Source organism: Erinaceus europaeus, chromosome 3 (assembly GCF_950295315.1).
Source record: "Erinaceus europaeus chromosome 3, mEriEur2.1, whole genome shotgun sequence".
In the NCBI taxonomy this organism is placed as follows: Eukaryota; Metazoa; Chordata; class Mammalia; order Eulipotyphla; family Erinaceidae; genus Erinaceus; species Erinaceus europaeus.
The window spans coordinates 103075347-103088413 of NC_080164.1; the positions used below are offsets into that span (position 1 = coordinate 103075347).

General features: G+C 40.5%; 1 protein-coding gene across 4 annotated transcripts in view; it reads right to left on the minus strand.

Annotated features, from left to right (window-relative positions):
- The window catches only part of CTNNA2 (catenin alpha 2), a 1425261-nt gene that overhangs the window by 818710 nt on the left and 593484 nt on the right, over positions 1-13067 (minus strand). The window lies entirely within an intron of this gene.

A 13067-nucleotide genomic window follows, 5' to 3' on the forward strand; every position in this document is an offset into this window, starting at 1 on the left:
ATCCAAGGGTTCCAGGACTGGGGAAAGTAGGGGCTCTATAGTGGAGATGTGAGGTTCCTGCTGTCTTAGGGTTCAAAAAGACAATCGATAGTTAATGTTATCATCACAAGATGAGGCACAAAAGAGGCACTTTTTATAAAGCTTAAGTGTTACAGAGACCATAATGGAACTCAGGTTATATAGGTCATGATGTTTCGCACATGGACGTGAAGAATTGAAACAAAATGTGGAATTCTTAGGAGTGAGAATGAAAGCAGAAGAGGGGAGACTGGAGGTGGAAAGAGGAAGCACAGATTGTCATTTTAGAAAAGGACTATGTTCTGTGCCTGGTTGTCAAAAGCCAAAGCCTATGTGATTTCTACTTCAATTTGACTGGAAAACAAATAGTGGGATAGTGAAGACTGGGTTAAGAAAGTCAGAGCTAGATAAGGGAGACATGAAGCTATCAGATTAACAGATCTTCTACTACAAATTTTCTTAGCACAAGATTCTAAATTGAGAAAGTTTGAAGATCTCAGTGTCACTAAAGACTCAAGCTTAAGAAGCATGGCATGAGAAAAAAAAAAGGGCCAGAATCTGCTAATATTTGAGATCCCAGGACTGCTTGATACTTTTCTCTAGCATCTAAGATTAATGTTTTAGTCTTACCCTCTACTCTTACCTCCTTCTCTCTCTCTCTCTCTCTCTCTCTCTCTCTCTCTCTCTCTCTCTCTCTCACACACTAAAACTTTGGAGGAGATTAGCATCACTACTTTCATTTGTTAGTCTGTTCCAGACCCAAGAATTCCTACATTATAATTAGATCAAAGATGACCACACTATTGCTTTGGAGATCAAATCTGCAATCGTTTCAACAACCACCCCACTATTCCCCCAATGATGCCATCAACTGCTAAGTAGCATGTACAAGGCTGCACAGCATTTTAGAAAAGAATCAATCCTTTCACTCCTATTCTTCCCACCCCCACACTAAGTGCAAGCCAGGACCCAGCTCAGATTTATTGAATGAAAGGGTCTGTAATGGTTTATCAGTCTGGGTGAGAGAAGCCTATTAGGCTCCATCCATACATCAAGTAGTTTTCATCTCAGTTCTATACTCCATGTCAGGGAGCCTAAAGTGGGAGTGAAACCATAAATTCACTGCAGGACTAATAAAACTTTGTAGTGGGCAACAATAGCAGACGAGGTCCTGATTGCAACACATGAGATTGCAGTTTCTGAATGGTAACCAAATATGTATTTCAAAATAAAAACTCAGAAATTTTCAAGAGAAGGTATTAAAAGGAGCATGATTCTACTATTGACAGCATGGAACAGGGAAGGCAGTTTGTTTCTGTAGAATTGTATTTGACATCTCTTACTCCCTGCTTGCTATAATTCTTCCATCTGTTGGGTTTTGTCCTTTTATTACTTAAAGAAGAGAAGGCACTATTGGTTTTTTTTTTCTCTTTGATACACTCCAACTACAGCATCAGTGAAGAATATGCAGAAGTGACATAGAGAAAAGCTTGGGGTTAGAAATTAAATAGTGTAATATGCTAGGTAATGTACCTCAAGGCTAATCAGATCTGAATTTCTGAAACCTAAAAACATTACCTTTATTTAGAAAAAGAGTCATGGAGCCAGGTGGTGGTGCACCTGGCTAAACACACGTTATAGTTCACACGGACCTAGGTTCAAACTCCTGGTTCCCAACACCAGGGGGAAAGCTTCATGCATGGTAAAGCAGGACTACAGGTGTCTCTTTCTCTTCCTCTCTATGTCCCCCTCCCCTCTCAATTTCTCTCTGTCTCTGTCCAATAACAAGCAAATTATTTTTTAATTAAAAAAAAAAGAAAAAGAAAAATGATCACTGTATACATGACCAAGTTAAGGCTTTTAATCTAGGGGACTTGTCCTAAACTATCTGATTGAGTTGTAAATACATCTACTTAAGAGGAAGGAGAGGAAGGATTTGATACAGCCAAGAAGACAGAAGAGTAGAAAGCAATGTGACCAGAGGATAGAAATCTAGATGATAGGACCAAGGAATGTCAGTAGCCTTGAGAGCAAGAAAAAGTGAGGAACAGCACACCCACCCCCACAGAATCCAGAGTGTGCTCTTGCAGACACCATAATTTTGACAAAGTGAAATGAATTTTGAACTTCTGCACTCTAAACAGTCAAAAAATAAATGCTGTCATTTTAATCAGCCAAGTTCATAGTAATTTGTTAGAGAAGCTCAAGAAACTGAAACACTTTTATTTCTTCTCTCTTTTAAATTTTATTAATGATTTAATATTGATTTACAAAATTGCATGTCAACAAGGATATAATTCCACACCATTCCCATCACCAGAGTTCTGAATCCCCAGTCTCCCCATTGCAAGCCACTGCAGTTCTCCTAAGGTTGAAGACATGGGTTAACCATCATAACTACAACTATCTGTCTAGATTTGTACATAATTGACCCCTTCTTCTTCCAGGTCCAGTCCTCTCCCCCCCCAAGCCACGAATTGACCCTATTATTATATCCAAATGTCCTTCCCCCTTTTCCTCCTCTATCTGGGTCCTAATTGAGCAGGAGTTCAGAGCCCTCTTATCCTCTTCCTCCTCTGCTGGGAGTATGGATCAACACTGTTTTGGGGGAGCAGAAGGTAGAAGTTCTGGCTTCTATAATTGTTTCTCCACTGGACATGGGCATTGGCAAGTCGATCCATACCCCAGCCTGCTAAAACATTTTTTTCAACAATAATCTCATTATAGAGAGAATATTTTGGGAAATCTAGGGAGTGGACTATAGCTCTTTGGGCATCATCTCCCTTGCTGTAACTTACATGCAGAACTGTCTTGTTAGGAAAACTGAAGTACCCATCTCAATTGCATTGTAAAGCAAATTAGAATCCTCTCACCCACTACAGAAAAGGGGGAAAGAGACTTATAGTAAAACCATCAATGGCTCTAATAAGAATGCATTGCATAACTCTCTATATAAGCCACAGTTCAATCCACCAGGCTGGAGGCAGAGATGTAGGGAGGACCAGTCTAGAGGGACATGGTGTTGTTTAAATAGTTGTCAGATTCTTAAATCGAGAAGAGGAATCCAACTGGCCATTCACTGTGTTCTACTTTTCTCCATTTTCCCAATGCCCAATCCCCAATACCAAAGTTTCATTTTTTAAGTCAAAAATGAATAGTCAAAGATGAATAGTAATTCAGCAATAGTCTCCAATCACATACTTGGGCTTTCAGCATCAGAGAGGACTTGAGCAATATATTTTAACAACAGTAAGATGAAAAGCAGTGAGCCAACAAAGCGTGACAGGATTAAAAAAAAAACCACACACACATAGCAATGTGCAAGGCATTGCAATTATATTTCCAGTTAAAGAGAGATGGAGGAAATTCAGCTCCATTTTCAGCAATTTGCATGTTTCCCACAAAGAGCTCTGCTCTAGTTAATGGCCAAGATGATAAAGAGGAAAAGCATGACCTCCCAGCTACCCCATGTCTGTCCCTGCAGGCTCTCCAGGCACTTCAAAGCACTTGGAACACTCCATTCTGCAGCTTCTCTTCCAGAAAATGGCCTCCAGGACTATGCCTACCAGCAGCTTTAGGAGGCTACCCTTTGATAATACTCAGAAGTTGCATTCTGAGTTGTTCTTTTGTCTCTTTCCATTAGAGAGGGGCATTGAAGAAGTCTCTCCCCACTTTCTGTATTAAAACAGCTGTATTAGTTATCAGCGTGTTTAACAGATCATCCTGTAACAGACAGTGTGAAGCAACAACAGTTATCATCTCTTATATTCTATGTGGATCAGAAATTGGTGAGCAGTATATTTAAGTACTTGTAGTTTGGGGTCCCTTATGAAGTTTTGGTCAAGTTGTCAACTGGAGCTGGAGCTATCTCAAGGCATTTATTTTTCTTAGTTATAATTTGTTTGTTTTAAAATTATATTTATTTTACTTGATAGAACAGAGAGAAATTGAGGGGGCCAGGCAGTGGAGCAGCTAGTTAAGTGCACATAGTATGAAGCCCACAACCTGTGCAGGGATACAGGTTTGAGTACCTGCTCCCCATCTGCAGGTGGGACACTTCATGAGTGGTGAAGCAGGGGTCTGCAAGTGTCTATCTTTCTATCTCCCTCTCTGTCTCTCCCTCTCCTCTCTCAATTTCTCTCTGTCCCAGCCAGTAAAATGGAAAAGAATGGCTGCCTGGAGCAGTGGATTCATAGTGCTGGCACTGAGCCCAAGTGATAACCCTGGAAGCAAAGAAAAAAATTGAGAGGGAGGGAGAGAGACAGAGAGACACCTATGGCCCTGCTTCATCATTAGTTGCAAAGCTTTCCCCCTACAGAGGGGGCCAGAGGCTTGAACTGGAATGGTACATGGCAATATGTGCACTTAACCAAATATGCCACACCTGGCTTTATTTATTTATTTATTTATTGATATATCAGGGCCTCACACATGTGTGATTCATTACTACAGAGCATACTTGCTGCCATTCCATATATATATATATATATATATATATATAATTTTTATTTATAAAAATGAAACACTGACAAAAACCATAGGATAAGAGGGGTCCAACTCCACACAATTTCCACCACCAGAACTCTATAACCCATCTCCTCCTGATAGCTTTCCTATTCTTTATCCCTCTGGGAACATGCACCAAGAGACATTATAGGGTGCAGAAGGTGGAAGGTCTGGCTTCTGTAATTGCTTCCCTGATGAACATGGGTTGGTCCATACTCCCAGCCTGTCTCTCTCTTTCCCCAGTGAGGCAGGGCTCTTGGGAAGCAGGGCGCTAGGACACATTGGTGGGGTCGTCTGCCCAGGGAAGTCTGGTTGCTGTTATTCCTTTTAAAACAAGATTTCAGTCGAGCCCCCTGGCTCCCCACCTGCAGGGGAGTCACGTCATAGGCAGTGAAGCAGGTTTGCAGGTGTCTATCTTTCTCTCCCCCTTCTGTGTCTTCCCCTCCTCTCTCCATTTCTCACTATCCTAACAATAATTACATCAATAACAACAACACTAATAACTACAAAAACAATGAAAAACAACAAGGGCAGCAAAAGGGAAAATAAATAAGTATAAAAATTTAAAAAAAGACTTCAGAGAGAGAAAGGGAGAGATATCAAATAGCCTGAGTTTTCCTTGGCAACTGGGCACTCTTAGGTTGTTCTGGGGCTTGCACCTAGACCTCCGACATGGCAAGATACATGCTTAACCAGCTGAGCTGTCTTCTAGCCCGTCCTACCAAGGTTTAAACTGGAGCTGGGACACCTACTTCCAATCTGACTCACTCACAGGGCAGGCAAGTTAAGGCTCTTAACAGGAGGACTTGGGCTTTAGACACATGAGGAAGTTAATAGGTCTCCTAGATCACTGGAAGCCATCTTCGAAATTGGCTACCACAATATTATTTTTCTTAAACTACAATAGGAACATTGGTAATAAATTCCCTGCAAGAGAATAGGGAAGGTTTGGACATAGTCATTCTTTTCCAACAATGTAGAATAAAAAAAGCCATTGCCAATCTTCAAGATATTTGACAGATTCAGAAAAGTGAAGGAATTTCTCAATGTAGATTGTCTAGATATTAGCATAGTCCTTCTTCTTCTAGCGTTTGCCAGCATAGTCCTTAGGTGCATAAAGAGAGCTCTGCTATGCTAACCACGTGCTTTCTATAATGATAATAATGAGGACGATGACAGCTAACGGCTTATGAGAACTTACTTCATACATCAGTATATTTAAATCTTACAATACTGATTTAGCAAAAACTGACTTAGTTCACTTAACCATTATCAAATCAAGAATAGCTTAGCTAGACAGAATGACACTATGATATTTACCACTATATTACTCCTTCCATAAAGAAAAAAGGCTAAAGCAAACCCTTATGATCTTTCTCTTACGTAATCTGCCCGTTTTGAGTTATGGCATTTGTCTTCTGCTTGTGATTCACTGCAAAGGTTTTTTTGTTTTTGTTTTTGTTTTTCAAAAGACTAAACATTTCCATGGGAGTATCCTAGATTAAAACAATTCTCATCAAACTGTCCATAAATCCATTTTCTTATTTTATAAAAAGTCTGTGGATGCAAGTAAATAAAAAGGGATTTTATTTGCAAGATAAGATCACACTTATAGTAGTTTATGTTTTTACAAGGTGAATTCTGGGGGCAGAGACAGCTTCCCCTGTAGGGAATGAATCTTATCCCTTTCAAAGCCCTGAGTTCTAATAATCCTGATACCACATGTGAGCACAATGGCACTAGGGGGCTTTACTACTGGTGTGGTGCTATTATGGTACCTACCCCTTCCTCTCCTTTTAGAAAATAAGAAAAAGAGTCAAAGAATCGGTCTGGGAGCAGTGGGACTACATAGGCATAAATTATCCCCCCCACCACCACCACCAGGGTTATATTGCTGGGGCTCAGTGATAACACTGCTATTGTATTGCTCCTGGAGGTTTTTTTTCTCTTTCCTTTTTTTTCTTTCTTCCTTTTTTCTCTTTATTTCTTTCTTTCTACTTCTTTCTATTCTTTCCTTTTTTTCTTCCTACTATACTTGATAAGAGAGTGAGAAATATAAAGGGGAGTGGAGATACGAAGGAGAAAGATAGAAATCTGTAGACCTGCTTCACTATTTGTGAAGCTTCCACCTTGTGGTGGCGCGGGGTGGGGGTGGGGGGTCCAACTCGGTTCTTGTGCATAGTAACATGTGCACTTAACCAGGTGTGCCGCCACCTAGCCCCTTATATGCACAACTTCTTTACACACAAAAAAATGAATCCTGAGAAGAGATTGCAGAATCCGGATTTCCACCTCCTGTTCCCATAAAGAATTTTGGTCTATGTTCCCAGAGAGGGAGAAATGTTAGGGGAATATGACTAGTGGACTCTAAACTCCAATTCCATCAGGATCAAGAGAAAGAAGAGAAAAGAGAGGAGAAAAAAAAAAAAGGAAAAACATTCAGACATAGAAGGTGTGACTTAGAAAGGAAGAGATGGCAGGACCATAGGGAAAAAAGGCAAATATATATATATATAATTAACAGTCTGCAACCTTGGGAGAACTACAACAGTTTCCAGTGGAGGGATAGGAACACAGAACTCTGGTGGTGAGAACAGTGTAGAATTATACCCCTGTTATCTTATGACTTTGTAAATCAATATTCAATCATTAATAAAAAATTGAAGTAAATCATTCATATTTGCTTCTTCAGTCATACACTAGCTCACTGAAAGAGGGTATGTGGCAGACTATAGGAGAACATGGCCCCAGTATGTCTGCATCTCTTGTCCTGTGACTTTACCATGTTTCCCATGAAAAGATAGAGCTTGTATCTCTTTCCTCCCAATCTCAATTTGAACAGTCTGATAATTTCATTTTCTTTAGTCAACATAACATTAAAGAAAGATATAGGGGCTGGATGATGATACTGTAGATACAGGATACATGAGGACTTGGGTTCAAGCCATTGGTTTCCACCTGAAGGACTGGGAGGAGCTGCACAGATAGTGCTGTTCTATCTCTCATGTATGCACCCTTCCTTCAATGTGTCTCCCCTCCACTCCTCCACTATCTTCCTAAAATAACAGATGGAGAAAAACAGGTCTAGGAAGATCAGTCAGTGTTGGTATAGCACATGTGGAATTCTGAGTTCATTCAAAATTCTGAGTTCATTCCTTAGCACCACCACAGGCAAACGCTAGAAGAAGAAGCACCACCACACAAAATTTAAAAGAATTCTGAACATTAAAGAAGTAAGTTTGAGGGTTGTGGGCAGTAGCATAATGATTATACATAATCCTCTCATGTCTTGAGGCACCAAAGGTCCCAGGCTCAATTTCCCATACCACTATAAGTCAGAGCTGAGCAATAATCTGATAAAAACAAACAAAAAACAAAATCATAGCTTCATGATTTTTCCTACTTCACGTCTTTATTCTACTTCCTGGTTCCACTAATCTCACTATGTTTTGCTTCAGTTTATTTGAATTTTCCACACTGGCTAAATAGTTACAGCCTTGGTAGTGTAGCCAAGACTCAGAGTTTGCTCCTTGGGGAACCCTCAGAAAAGATTCCTATCAAATCACTAGGGATGGGGACAGTGTGAATTCCTATACACTGGAAAAGATAAAATGCTAAATGGTCTATTATCCAGCAATGGGAACTGCAGGTGTTACACATATAAATTTACTGTTAAAGCTCAAGGGAAGCAAGGAAGAAACAAACTAGAACAAATGCCCAGATTTATCAACACTGCAAGGTGTGTAATGCCATGATATGCATCTAACTAATGGTTTGCATTTTTTGGGGGGGGGGAGTTTGAGAAAACTTCCAGAGGTAGAAGCATTCTGACATTCAATTCTTCCTGACTTCAAGATAGATACTGCTCACCACGCATAGTTCTAACTGTGGCCATCCATGTGGAAGATGCTTGAAAGAAAGATGAGTCAAAAAATATTTTACCAGTTGCACAGGAGTCCCTACATCTTACCAGAGTTTTCCTCAATCAGTAACTATTTTTTGAACATCTACTATATTTTAAAATCATTGACCAGTGAAGACATGTAAGTTGTCACAATGTTTAAAGCCTTTGCAACTATGAAATAGTAACAGAATCAAAATCTAGAAACCAATATGGGAAAATGATGAGCTCAAGAGTATGTGGTTTTGTTCAGAGAGAAAGAGTGAGTTTGAAGGTGAGGGAAGTGTGGCCTCTCAGCTCTGCCTGCTAATAACAGAAAATACTTCAAAGGTTTCATAACTCCTGGCCTGAATCTCAGAAAGTAGGTGCAATTCATGACAGTCAGAGGAAGAAGGACATAAGAAACAGCAGAGGATGTGACACACCTGATGAAGTACCCCATTTAAGCATGCCTCTACTCACAGTGCTTAAGGAGATAGGATCAAGGGTGCCAAGAATGTTTGGGAAGTAGTAGGCAAATGAAAGTCTTACTTATACTGCTAACAAATTTGATGAATATCCATTGAGTGATCGAAATCCAAGTGACATTGAGGTTAGTTCTTTAAGCTTGGTAGCCTTTCATCCACCAACTTGTAGATGCTATCATGATTTCATCCTGACTTTCCTGGGCAGATGAACTCACCAATGTGTCCTGGAACCTCACCTCTCCAGAGCCCCAGCCTCACTAGGGAAAGATAGAAACAGGCTGAGGGTATGGATCGACCTGACAATGCATATGTCCAGCAGAGAAGCAATTACAGAAGCCAGAACTCCCACCTTATGCACCCCATAAAGAATCATGGTCCATACTCCCAGTGGGGGAGAAATGATAGGGGGATATGACCAGAGTGGTCTGAACTCCAAGTCCATCAGAACCTGAAGAAAAAAGAGGATAAAAGGAGGGATATTTGGATGTAGTAACAGGTGTATGTATGACTTGGAAAGGAAGAGGAGACTATGGGGGGAGGAGGCAAGTATATACAAATACAGACTGATAGTTGTTGAAATAATAATTATACCATATCTGCAACCTTAAGAGAACTGCTGCAGCTTCCAATGGAAGGAATGGGAATACAGAACTCTGGTGGTGGGAGTGCTGCAGAGTTGTCCCCCTGATACCTTGTAATTTTATTGCATCTGCCGATCACAACCTTACCAACACAACGATTGCCATGCTTCACTTCAGACTGTGTCCAGAGACTTCACGTGTGGAATGACAACCCTTCAGCTTCATTACTCGGGTGAGACCTTTCCTTTCATAGTATACTCTAATTCCATCTCAGGTGGTTCACTTTCTAACAAAGTCCCAAAACCTAGATATACACCAGTTTCTGTGAGAGAGAGCATATGTTCACACGTATCCATAAACTACTGCAAAATATATACCTGAAAGCAGAAGTACACTGGAGTTTGCAGTGAGTACCCCCCTAACACTTCCTCTCCACTATTCCAAGCTTTGGGTCCATGATTGCTCAACAATTTGTTTGGCTTTGTATGTTAACTCTCTTTTCAGTCACCAGGTTCCAGATGTCATCAGGATGCCGGCCAGGCTTCCCTGGACCGAAGACCCCACCAATGTGTCCTGGAGCTCCGCTTCCCCAGAGACCCATCCTACTAAGAAAAGAGAGAGGCAGACTGGGAGTATGGACCGACCAATCAATGCCCATGTTCAGCGGAGAAGCAATTACAGAAGCCAGACCTTCTACTTTCTGCAACCCACAATGACCCTGGGTCCATGCTCCCAGAGGGATAGAGAATGGGAAAGCTATCAGGGGAGGGGGTGTTATATGGAGATTGGGTGGTGGGAATTGTGTGGAATTGTACCCCTCCTACCCTATGGTTTTGTTAATTAATCCTTTCTTAAATAAAAGAGAAAAAAATTAATAAAAAGAACAAACATAAAATGTCTATATCTGAAAAAAATCAATATTAAATCACTAACAAAACTTTGAAAAATTCTTTAAGGGAGTCGGGCGGTAGCACAGGTGGTTAAGCGCAGGTGGTGCTAAGCACAAGAACCAGCATAACGATCCCGGTTCAAGCCCCCCGCTTTCCACCTGCAGGGGAGTCACTTCACAAGTGGAGAAGCAGATCTATAGGCGTCAGTCTTTCTCTCCCCCTCTCTGTCTTCTCTTCTTCTCTCCATTTCTCTCTGTCCTATCGAACAACAACAACATCAATAATAACTACAACAACAAAACAACAAGGGCAACAAAAGGAAATAAAGAAAAAAAGAAATAATAATAAAAATAAAAAATAAAAAAATTTAAGATTAAGATATCAATATCCTTCTTTAATGTAAATATTTCACCCAGGGGTATCATTGCAATATGAGTTCAACAGCCCCAGTGAACACTTTTATGAAGATGAGCTAATTGTTAAACAGTGAAGATAAACTAAGCTTACAAAGGTATTACTCACTGACTTGTACACTTTTAAATTGACAGAGTAGAGAATTCTGTGTAAGTGAATTTGACATCAAGGAACAACAACAAAGAATGCTTTTTAAAGCAATTGTAGGAAGAAAGGGGATGGACAAAAAGGTTCCTCCAGAAAGTTGTAAATGTGACTTTACAAACTTTAGGTATTTTATTTTATTTGATTTATCTTATTGCCTCCATGGTTATCACTGGGATTTGGTGTTGGCACTATGAGTCCACTGGCCCTGGTCAATTTTATTAGATAGGGCAGAGAGAAATTGAGAGAGGAGGTGGAGAGAGAGAGGGAGAGATAAAGATAGACACCTGCAGAGCTTCATCACTTGTGAAGCAACCCCCTAGAAGTGGGAGCCCAGGACTCAAATCCAGATCCTTGCGTGGTTCTTGCATTTAGTATATGTGCCTATGTGCACAAAACCATAATATGCCACTAAGACCCCAACTTTAGGTCTTTTAGAAAGAACACTGATGTTACTTTCCAGAATTATGGGGTAGGGAAATGAGTACTGTAACTCTGAGGATAATATTCCTCACTGAAAGGCACTCATAATTCTCCTATAGTCAAGCTGATGCTTATCTTGGAAGCCTCCAAGCCACAGCAGCAGTGTCAGCTTCTTTTTAGAGCATCTTTGTAAACACAAAGCACTGAAGCTTAGGCCTGCTTTAGGCATCCTTTTTTATAGCTTTTGATTCCAAGGCAATCAGAAAACATTAATTAGGTTTTTCAGTTATTAATTCTACATTTTTCCCTTTGCTTTCTGTAATTTGTTCCCAGGCCAATCTAAGTTCTAGTTCTTCAAGTCTCTATTCCAATGCAGGTTCACTCATTCCCTAAAATATTCTGCTTCCTATTTGGAAGCCTGGTCCAAGTAATGGGGTCATGATTTTATGTCCTCCTGAAATTATCAGAAAAACACAAAAGATAGATTTAAATATCTATAACACTCTCTCTAACCCCTTATTCTCCTCTCAAATTCTCTCTGCCTTATCAAATAAAAAAGAAGTGGCTACTGGGAGTGGTGCAGGCTCTGAGTTCCAGTGATAACTCTGATGGTAATAATAAACAAATAAATAAATAGAAGAGAAGGAAAAATCAGAATGGTTTGTCTTGGTTGCATACACATTTCAGTGAGCATCACTGCTTCTGTTCAGTGCAGAGTGGGAGGCATATGGTGACACAGTTGTTACCATCTCTGACCCTTCTGTTTTCATTTACAGAATCCTCTTTATCCAACTACAGGAGTTGTTAGGGTCCAATTATATGCAAGATGGCTCCAGGTGACTAACCCCTCTTCCCAATCTCAGCACAGGTGACCCTGCAGAGGGACAACTGAGGGAAGCTGTGCAGTGAAGTCCAAGGCAGTAAGTCACCAGCCAGGAAGCACATGTACAATGTGCCACAAATAGAGGTGTGGAAAAGTGTCCTTCCCTTGCCACAGTTCTCCCTCAGGATGTCTCTTCCACCAAATGGAAAATGTAGTCCTGATTTCCCTGGACAGATAACCTCACCAATGTGGCCTGGAACCTCACCTCTCTGGAGTTCTGCCCCATTATGGAAAGATAGAAATATGCTGGGGTTACGGATCCATCTGCCAGTATCTATGTCCACTGGAGAAGCAATTACAGAAGCCAGACCTTCCACCTTCTGCTCCTCATGAATAACTTTGGTCCATACTCCCAGTGGGAGAGAAATGATAAAGAGAAGATGATCTGAACTCCAATTCCACCAGAACCCAGAAAGAGAAGAGGAAAAAGGAAGAGACATTTGGATGTACTAATAGGTTTATGTGTGACTTGGAAGAGAAGACAGAACCATTAAAAAATGGAGGGAAGCAAATATAGACAGATAGTTGTATAAATAATAGTTAACCCATATCTGCAACCTTGGAAAAACTGCTGTAGTTTCCAATGATGGGACTGGGGATTCAGAAACTCTGGTGGTAGGAATGGTGTGAGGAGTTGTGCCCCTGTTACCTTGTAATTTTGTAAGTCAATATTAAATCACTAAGAAAATAAAAAGATATATTCTGGACAGACAAAATAGTTTATTATCCAAATAGCTTCTATTTATTTTATTGGTCCATTGACTGACTGGCATTTGGAGGCTGGGGGTGTTGCTGTGCTGAGGATAAGAGGTAATAGAGCTAAGTCAGAAGGATAAGACT